Here is a 10,732-nt window from a genome sequence, read left to right on the forward strand (position 1 = left end):
TGGAGGATTTATATGATGTTTCATGTGTTTGTGATTGTTTTTGTTGATTTGGATGTCTTCATTGTGTATGTATATTTCATGTGACATTGTATATGTTTATATGTTTCACAGGGCTCAGCTGAAAAAGAGATCTCGGTCTCAGTCTGGTTCCCTGTTAAAATAAAGTTAAAATAAAAAAAATAACATGTGTCATGTCATGATTATGACGGTGTCATGTCAGTCTTATGCACACCCCTTCAAGTAAAGTGTTACCGGAACTGTTGTGAGATGCACACAGAGTGACGTTCTATTGCATGTGAAAAGACGGATGCTACAGTTTACAGTTTGTGCTGGACTACAACAACTCTTCCTCTTCTCAACATAGACTGCATGTTCCTGGGGGCGGGGTTTATGTAAATTTTAGGGTTGGTGATGTCACTAACCCATGAGGAATGTTGTGTAGTCCATACCAGACGTTTGTTGTAGTCCTTAAAAAACGATTTCTTTAAAAGCAAATATCTCCCTTTGCTTTGAACTTTGAGCGTTGTAACTTTGCAGATGTTGTTTATGCTCAAACAGCAACATTACACATTAGTTAGTTAAAGTTAGAAAAGTGAAATCATACTCAACCACCCCCTGAAACGTCTCGGTTACGTATGTAACCCTCGTTCCCTGAGTAGGGAACGGAGACGTTACGTCGGATGACGACGAATGGGGTTTCGCTTAGAAATCCTATCATCTTCGAGTATTAAAACACGAGCCAATGGCAAAGAAATGCCATGGGTCTGTGGAATTTGCATAGCGTAACTCCGCCCCACCCTGGGGGTATATAAGGAAGTCGCGAGCAACATGCAGATATGTCTTCGCTGAGGAGCCGAGACTGAACTCAGGCGTTCCAGCGGTACAGCGGAAGTGGCAGGGAGACGTAACGTCTCCGTTCCCTACTCAGGGAACGAGGGTTACATACGTAACCGAGACGTTCCCTTTCGTTGTCACTCCGAGTTACGTCGGATGACGACGAATGGGGTTCCCGTATAATCACGCCACCTCTCGACTGTCTTCCAGTGCCCTGCGTAAGTCTGAGCTCCCTGTCGTGAAACTAGCACGGACGAAGGAGTCCTACTTAACACAGGAATACCAAGGTACACTGGGAAGCATATCCAGTGGAAATATGCAATCATGCCCAACCCGAAGGGGGGGACTTGGAATACACATATGACCCCGAAGGGCTACATATGGAGCAACACTGGGGTGTCCAGCCGCAGGTGGAATATTTCAACCCCAGGGGTGGCAAGGTGGCTTGCCAAGGGAAAGACACATGCTCAAAGAGGCTTACAGTGGAATACACATGTGGGGGTCGCCCGAAGGGAACCATGCACATGGAGGCACCTAGCCAAGCGCGAAAGCTGCCAGTGGCATAACTCTGGCGTTGACGTCGTCAGTGCTGGAGGAGACTCAGGGCTTATTAGGCTCACCTGAGGAGAATATCGCACGTATCCCGTCCGTAGAGAGGAATGGCGAGCAAGCGAAGACACCTGAGCAGAATCTAGTACCGGCTAGTTGAAGCGAGTACATGAGAAGAAACTGGCTCTACTCGGAGATTGTAGAATCTCGCGAATGTGTTAGGTGTCGCCCAGCCTGCAGCTCTGCAGATGTCTGTTAGCGAGGCGCCATGCGCTAGAGCCCAAGAGGATGCCACACTCCGAGTGGAGTGGGCCGTCACACCAAGGGGGCACGGTCGACCTTGCTGCTGGTAAGCCAAAGCAATGGCGTCCACTATCCAGTGAGACAACCTTTGCTTGGAGAGAGCCTTTCCCTTCAGCTTCCCACCATAACAGACAAAGAGCTGGTCTGAGGTCCTGAAACACCGCGTTCTGTCTACGTAAGCACGAAGGGCGCGTACTGGACAGAGCAGTGCCAAGGCTGGGTCTGCCTCCTCCAAGGGCAGCGCTTGCAGGTTCACCACCTGGTCTCGAAAGGGTGTGGTAGGAACCTTGGGCACGTATCCAAGCCGGGGTCTCAGGATCACGTGAGAGTTAGCCGGCCCGAATTCCAGGCACGCTTCGTCAACCGAAAATGCCTGCAGGTCCCCTACCCTCTTGATGGAGGCCAATGCAACCAGGAGCGCTGTCTTCATTGACAGGAACTTAAGCTCCACTGATTGCAGAGGCTCAAAGGGAGCACTCTGCAGGGCAGTTAAAACCACTGAGAGGTCCCAAGAGGGTACGAGGGGAGGACGAGGAGGATTTAATCTCCTGGCTCCCCTCAGGAACCTGACGATCAGGTCGTGCTTTCCCAAGGACTTACCATCAACTGCGTCGTGATGTGCGGCAATGGCGGCAACATACACTTTCAGGGTGGAGGGAGACAGCCTTCGCTCCAACCCTTCTTGCAGGAAGGAAAGCACGACACTGATGGGGCATTTTGTGGGTTCTTGATGTTTAGAAGAACACCAGTTGACGAAGAGGTTCCACTTCAACGCATAGACATGTCTCGTGGACGATGCTCTAGCGGAAGTGATGGTAGCCACCACCGCTGGTGGTAGGGTACTCAAACCTGCCTCGTCCCGTCCAGGAGCCACACGTGGAGGTTCCAAAGACCGGGACGAGGGTGCCACAGGGTGCCCCGTCCCTGAGAAAGGAGGTCCTTCCTCAGAGGAATTGGCCAGGGAGGTGCTGTCGCAAGGAGTATGAGTTCTGAGAACCAGGTGTGGTTGGGCCAGTATGGGGCAACCAATATGGCCTGCTCCTCGTCCTCCCTGATCTTGCGCAGGGTCCGCGCAAGAAGGCTCACTGGGGGAAACGCATACTTGCGGAGGCCCCGCGGCCAGCTGTGCGCCAGTGCATCCGTGCCGAGCGTGCCCTCGGTCAGGGAATAAAACAGGTCGCAATGGGACGAGTCGTGGGAGGCAAACAGGTCTACCTGTGCGTCGCCGAACTGATCCCAAATCAGCTGGACCGTCTGGGGATGGAGTCGCCATTCTCCAGAGAGAGGCCGAACTCAAGACAGCTCGTCGGCCGCCTGGTTCAGGTGTCCCGGGATATAAATGGCTCGAAGCGACCTCAGATGCTTCTGACTCCATATGAGGAGGTGGCGGGCGAGTTGTGACATACGGCGGGAGCGCAGACCACCTTGATGGTTGATGTACGCTACTGTCGCGGTATTGTCTGATCGGACTAATACGTGCTGACCCCTGAGCAGCGCATGGAAGCGGTGCAGGGCGAGACGTACAGCCAGCAACTCGAGGCAATTGACATGCCATAGGCGCTGGGGTCCTGTCCAGGAGCCCGCGGCAGCATGTCCATTGCACATGGCGCCCCAGCCCGTGGTGGAGGCATCTGTTGAGACAACAACATGCCGGGAAACTCGTTCCAGGGGCACTCCGGCCCGTAGAAAGCTGAGGTTCGACCACGGGGTGAAGGTCTGACGGCAGGTCGGAGTCACTGGGACCCGGAGCTTGCCGTGTTGCCATGCCCACCTCGGGACTCGATCGCGAAGCCAAAGCTGAAGCGGTCTCATATGAAGCAATCCGAGCGGCGTTACTGCGGCTGCGGATGCCATATGCCCCAGGAGCCTCTGAAATAATTTCAGTGGAACCGCACTCTTGCCCTCGAATTGGCGAAGACAAGTCAGCAGTGACTGCGCGCGCTCGCTCGTAAGCTGCGCGCACATGGCGACCGAGTCGATCTCCATACCGAGAAAAGAGATCCTCTGCACGGGGCAAAGTTTGCTCTTTTCCCAGTTGACCCGAAGGCCCAGACGGGCTAAGTGTTGGAGCACCAGATCCCTGTGTTCGCAAACCCGGTCTCGAGAGTGAGCTAGGATCAGCCAGTCGTCGAGATAGTTCAGGATGCGAACCCCGTGTTCCCGGAGGGGAACAAGGGCTCGGGGACCACTCAAGACCGATCGCCGCGGCTGCCCGGGAAAGCATGGCCGTCATCTCGGGATCAGACTCGGACAATGCTGGGACACCCGAGGGTGGCAGCACAGCCGAATCCTCACTTCCCGAGGACTCCTGTCCACCTTGTGATGCAGCGATCGACATCACGTCCTCCTCTGGAGCGCCGAATGAAACTCGCGGCAAGTCAGAAGACTGTACAGCGGTTTCCACGCGGACACTCGCGGGTTGCACGGGAACAGAGGGAAGTGTGGAGCGTGGAATAGTTGGCGCTTTGTTCCACACTGTAACCCTCAGATCACCCTGGCCGCCAGCCGAAGTACCAGCCCTCTCGGGACCAGTAGATCGGGGTGCGGATGAGGGGACTCTCACATGAAGATCATTGAGTCTCGATCTCAACCGTGCGATGGGCATGTTCCCGCAGTGGGAACATGACTCATCCACAAACGCTGCCTTAGCGTGCTCAACACCCAGACACACAAGACAGCGATTGTGCCCATCAGAGTCAGACACGAATAGACCGCAACCAGAAGTGCACGGGCGAGGCAACTTTAAAAAGACGTGCCACGTGCAATTCTCTTTTGTGAAAGGAGATTTCTCCGCAGAGTGTTGAAGCGACCAGGGAGAGAACACACAAACTCTGGCAAATCACTGCACAGATCAGCAGGGAATGTGCACTCGCTGGAACTCGCTGTCACACCAACACCTGGAGAGAGGCTCGTCTCGAAGAGATGAAGAGATAAACTCAGGATTTGGCTGTGGAGTGAAGTACATCAACTTGGCTCCGAAGCGAAAACATATCTGCATGTTGCTCGCGACTTCCTTATATACCCCCAGGGTGGGGCGGAGTTACGCTATGCAAATTCCGCAGACCCATGGCATTTCTTTGCCATTGGCTCGTGTTTTAATACTCGAAGATGATAGGATTTCTAAGCGAAACCCCATTCGTCGTCATCCGACGTAACTCGGAGTGACAACGAAAGGGAACGTTAGTGATAGTGATTCAAAACACGAGCGCCAGTGATTGAATGTCAAAGCACGGTTTGAACGCCCCGCCCCCCAGCCAAACTGGAAGTTTTGGTTGGTTTTGCACCCGAGTCAGCTCTGTCTGTTATTGGCTGAAGTGCAGGGCTCCACCGCAGTAGTTTGAAAAGTGCCTGTCAAATGTCAGCTCGCCCTGTTGCTCCATCCGCACCTTTGTCACTTTGTACTTTTGGTGAAAAATAAATGTAGCGAAGTTGAATACTTAATTTTTATTCAACTCAAGTAAAAGTAAAAGTACCACAATTTAATTATACTCAAGAAAGTAGAGAAAAATCGAAAAATGTACTCAAGTGTTACGAAAGTGTTTATAATTAGTTACTTTCCACCTCTGAAATCTACTAACTATGTTAAGAGCTTATATTGTGCACTAATACGTGATAAATGAATATGTGATAACATCCCAACACATTGTTAGCAAAGACATCCTTGAAAAGTACACCTTAACACACAACGTTGCACTGAGGCTACGGAAGGAAAAACTACATTTCTGAACATGAAAAATAAATAAATAAAAACTTCATAAAACCTTCTCTCTAGACCTTCATTCACACGCACGTTTTTTTAATGTACAGTTCATGTCATTTTAAACAAGATTACTATAGCAAATAATCTTACTTTCTTCTCACATCAAATCTTCTCAAATCCCCGATTTCAAATGCTGCTCGACTCCCACATCTTATTACACTGCTCTTTGATAAAATAATTTACCATTCTAATTGGTTGCAATCTTTTATAGAAACATACAGTACTGAACATAGGGCTTAAGAAAACTTTCAGAGCTGTGCTGTAGAGGGTTAATAGACTAGAAAAGTCATCATTCTGATTTACTATAGCAAATAATCTTACTTTCTTCTCACATCAAATCTTCTCAAATCCCCGCTTTCAAATGCTGCTCGACTCCCACACCTTATTACACTGCTCTTTGATAAAATAATTTACCATTCTAATTGGTTGCAATCTTTTATAGAAACATATAGTACTGAACGTAGAGCTTAAGAAAACTTTCAACGCTGTGCTGTAGAGGGTTAATAGACGTGACTTTTACTAGAGAAGTCACCATTCTGATTTTTCATTTGTTCATTCTGCCGCCAATTCAACTACTTCCTGTTTCTAAAGTCTCTAAAGTGTGACATGACCACAAATAATCACACTTAGATTTACAACCACAAAAAAAGACATACAGTACTTTTACCAACAATCTGATGAATCTACTGAACTAGCTCTTACATTTCCATCACTTACCTGTGAGTGAATATCAGATCTGGTCGTTGATTTCAGAGTTTCTGAAATGAAATGATGTTTGATGAAGCTTCCTGTTCATATGTTTAGCTTCACTTTCTCTTAAGTCTTTACACACTTGCAGCGATGCTATATAATCCAGTCATTTTAAGCCAAAATGGGGGTCAACCTAGGACAAATTGCAACAGAAGCAAACTCAACTGATTTTGTATCCTCACTATGTCCTGAGTAAGGAAGAAAAAGCCCCAAAGAATCCCATCAGGGGAAAGTTTAGAAAAATACCCAAATATACCCTATTCATACGCCTCTTCATTCTCTTTCTCATGTGAATATGCTATAAATTTTACCCTTTAGATATCACCATGAAAATGACTGAGTTGATTACTTACATTAAGACAAACAAAAAATGTATTACAAATTTTTTGAATTTTTTTGGTAACAGGAGCAAACGGTGCATAATAATGTATGCACTAATTTGCATAAATAAATAACACAACATATCTAAACATTGATATAGCCAGGTGAAAATGTCTTGTTGAATTTTGTTGACATCTTACAGTAAAAGACTATAGAGGCAAACAAATGTCACCATGAGGGGCAGAGATTCAGTCATTCAATCAAGGTCCACTCAACTGTCAATCAACTGTCACTAAGCTGTCACTCAGGTAAGAAAGATTTCCTTTTGTTTCTCCTACATGGATTATTCAACCTACATTAATAAAACATACCTGGTGATCAACTACAATTTATTGGGAACATCTGGATGTGTGTTGAGCTGTGGTACGACTATTATTGGTGAAATAATCTCTGCAATAATAATTAATAAAGGCTGGTTTAAAGTAATTCTTTCTGCCTCTATGTATTAATGCTCATGGGTAGCCTAAATGGGTTCCATTCAGACCTTAACATTAAGGGCCCTATCTTGCACCCAGCGCAATTGACTTTGTACACCGACGCATGTATCATTCCTATTTTGCACCCGCGCACAGCGGACTTTTCCCTCCACAGACGCACGTCGGTTAACTAAGAAATACACTTGCGCTCCCCGGGGCGGTTCAGCGCAAAGAGGAGGCGTGTTCCGGCGCAAACGTTCCCTGGTGCTATTTTGCAGGTTTAGAAAACAATTCCGCCACTAACCGAAAAAAACTAGTTTAAAGTCAGTGGCGCGTTGCGCATGTTATTCATATGCTATTTTAAGGGCGCATGCTTGGCCATAATCAATGTAGCGTGAGCACAACGCGCATACACTTTGATTCTCTCATCTACACAGAAGCAGTTTTCATTTTTGCAAATCATACATTATTACGATAGATAGATAGATAGATAGATAGATAGATAGATAGATAGATAGATAGATAGACTTTTACTGTTATATGTCAACAAGATTCAACAAGACATTTTCACCTGGCTATACCCCATGTTTAGATCTGTTTTGGTATTTATGCAAATTACATAATTATATTATGCACCGTTTGCCCATGTTAACAAACAATTAAAAAAAAACTTGTCATACATTTTTTTTTTGTCTTGATGTAAGTAATCAACTCAGTAATTTTCAAGATGATATCTAAAGGTTACATTTTTTACCCTATTCACGTGAGAAAGAGAATGAATAGGCGTATGAATAGGCTATATTTGGGTATTTTTCTAAACTTTCCCCTAATGGGTTTCTTCTGGGCTATTTTCCCCCTTACTCAGGACATATTGAGGATACAAAATCAGTTGAGTTTGCTTCTGTTGCAATTTGTCCTACCTTTTTTCATAAAATGACTGGACTAATAGCTCGACCCATGATCATGAATATGGAACAGTTCTGCTCAGATTGTAATAGTGTAAGAAAGTTTTAGTATATCAAGTTTATATTCTCAGTTTATCACATTTATGTATCAAAGTTTACAAAATTGCAGCTTGATAGAAACGACACGCTAAACATGTTTCACAGTGAAATCTTCTGTGTTCCCTTTCAGTCGGTCACTCCCGACGTCATGGGTCATACCGACGAAATTGGGATTACGCCAGGGAGACCAATCCACTTCACGTGTAAACTAAACGAGCCAATGCACATTGATATGCGATAATTGTACCAGCTGCTCTGCCTCGCAGTGAGGGTATATAATGAGCAGAAGGTGCGTCGCATATTTGCCTTTCACTACGTTCATATGTTCTGCTCTGTGAATTCACAGACGAGTATAAGACGAGTCTGTTGTTCTCTTTGTAGGAGCCTCTCGAGTTGGTGTTGGTGTGACAGCGCTTACAGTGGAGATCAGGACTCCAGAGAGCTGCATAAACAGCAGTTTTCACAGTTCTTTCGAGATTGTTGCGCCTTCAAAGAGTTGCTGTTTTACAAGCCTGAGAGAGAGGTTGCGCCTTCAAAGAGTGTGTGAGTACACGGCGGGCTTCAGCACCAGAGAGTATTCCCTAAAAGAGCAAACATGGGTGTGACGTTGCGCCTTTTTAAAGATGTCATTCCGCCCGTGTGTTTCTGGATGCGGTCGTTTCCTATCTTCATTTGACAACCTCGATTACGGTTTCACATGCCTCGGCTTAAACATGCTGTGACTGCATTCGTGGGTGGTTCAATTTATCTCAAGAGAGCACAAGCACGTCGGCATGTTGTTCGCCTCACCTTTCTCGTAAAGCCGCTCAGTGTGACGTGTGCTGTCGAGCTGCTCTAGATGTGCGGTCGAGACTCAAGTGCCTCAAACGAGGAGGAGTCCCCTCGCCTATGCCCCGATCTAGTTCCTCTTCAGCTGCTCCAGAGAAGGGCTACTTCGGCGAATAGCCAGGGTGACCTGAAGATCACAGTGAGGGCCTCCCCGCCCGGTAACCAACCCCTCTGGAACCCTCACTCCTCTTACCACATCACAAACATGCTGAGACTGCGTTCGTGGGTGGTTCATGTTCTCTCATGAGAGCATTACCATGTCGGCACATTGTTCGTCTTGCCTTTCTCATGAGGGCTTGAGTGTTCAGCGCGCCGTGTGCCACGGAGTTTGATGGCCACGTTCTTTGTCTCGCATGCCTGGCAGCTTCCGGATGGGATTGCTGGTCCTTCTCATGATGGACCTAGCATTTCATTCGGGGCTCCAGCTGAGGATCAGATGTCGATTGCTGCATCGGAGAGAGGGCTGTTACGCTCTGGAAAGGAAGATGATGCTGAGCTTCCCACTGTAATGGTGTGCGTGCTCATGCTGAATCAGGTTTAGACTTGACAGCCACGCTTTCCCTGGTTGCGACGCGTAAATCATCTTTCCCTGCCCCCGGGCCTTTCCGGATGTGTGTGAAGAACTATGGAAGCATATTGGTGCCAATATGGCAAGCCAAACATGCCTAAATCTGCAGAAAAAGTTTTTCTTCTCTCACTACCCTCAGTGGTGGGGCTGCAGTGCTGCTGTAGACCGCCTCTTCCCTGCATGTGACGTCCACCCTGCAAGTCTGTGAAGGCAAAAACACTCATAATGCACGAGGGTAGTTCTGAGTCGGGGTTGAGCTGCTTATGGTGACTGACTGTGATTAAAGTCACAGTGTTGGCCCTCAGCTAGACGATGTCCACCCTGGTGGTCCAGAAGCGCCCCCTGGCTAAACCTTGCAGTGGTGCGAGATATCGTCAACGTTTTCTTTCTTGATGTTCCCATCTCACGAGACGGCCTTTTTGGCGACACTGTTGAGGACTGTGCCCATCCGTTTTCTGCAGTTCAGAAGCAGGCTGAGGTAACCAAGAACTTGCCCTGATGTGCTATCAGAGTCACTCGTGGGCTGCTCCTCAGTCTGTTCATCTCCAAGGGTGTCAGTTCCCTGTGGAAATAAAATAAATAAACAACAAACAAAAAAAAACTCTGCCACAGCCAGCTCTACTGTGACGTCGAGCCTTCGCAGGAAGACGACACCACCCTTCTCAGCCACCCCTGAGAAGGGCGACCCGGAGTTGAACACAGTTGCTCTGGGCGGAGAATCTTTTGTTGAATCAAAATTCTGTTCTATCTCTGGCGTCTCAGTCAGCGGTACCCACATTCTCAAGCCTTCTCTCACACACTCTCTGCACAACCGTGGAGTCAGGTAAGTGTTGCACCGGACACTCAGACCCCACATCGAGACGCTATGCCTCCCGAGTCGGGTTCCTACCCTCCACCTCGCTGTAGGTACTGTATCTACAATGTGATTATGACTAGTCATATTCTTAAATTGACTTCCATTTGAAAATATTTCCGGATATCTTCAAATGAGTTTTGACTAGTAGAAATTGTAATTAAAGATATCTATAATTGATTTTGTACTAGGCATAATTCTATATAGAGATATCTCGAATTACAATTTTACTAGTGATAATTAAATCTCTAACTGAATTATTATTAGTAAAAATTATAATTCAAGATATCTCTAACTGGTTTTTGACTAGTCATAATCAAATTGAAGATATCTTTAATTTATCATTTTTGAAGATATTCAAAATACATTTGAGGATATCTGACAGTAATTTATTACTAGTCAAATCTCATGTAAAGATATCTGCAATTTAATTATGGATATCTCAAACTGATTTTTGACTAGGAAGACCTTTCTTTGGAGATATCT

The 10,732-nt window shown here is 46.8% G+C and overlaps 1 protein-coding gene and 1 pseudogene across 2 annotated transcripts in view; both read right to left on the minus strand.

The window, feature by feature from the left end:
• The window catches only part of LOC311073183, a 111,975-nt pseudogene that overhangs the window by 81,428 nt on the left and 19,815 nt on the right, over nt 1-10,732 (minus strand). The gene's annotated exons all lie outside the window — the stretch shown is intronic.
• Nucleotides 1-10,732, minus strand: part of LOC311072998 (E3 ubiquitin-protein ligase TRIM39-like) — a 161,064-nt gene that overhangs the window by 39,690 nt on the left and 110,642 nt on the right. The window lies entirely within an intron of this gene.

The sequence above is a fragment of the Abramis brama genome (genome assembly GCF_963993115.1).
Source record: "Abramis brama genome assembly, chromosome: 22".
Taxonomy (NCBI): domain Eukaryota; kingdom Metazoa; phylum Chordata; class Actinopteri; order Cypriniformes; family Leuciscidae; genus Abramis; species Abramis brama.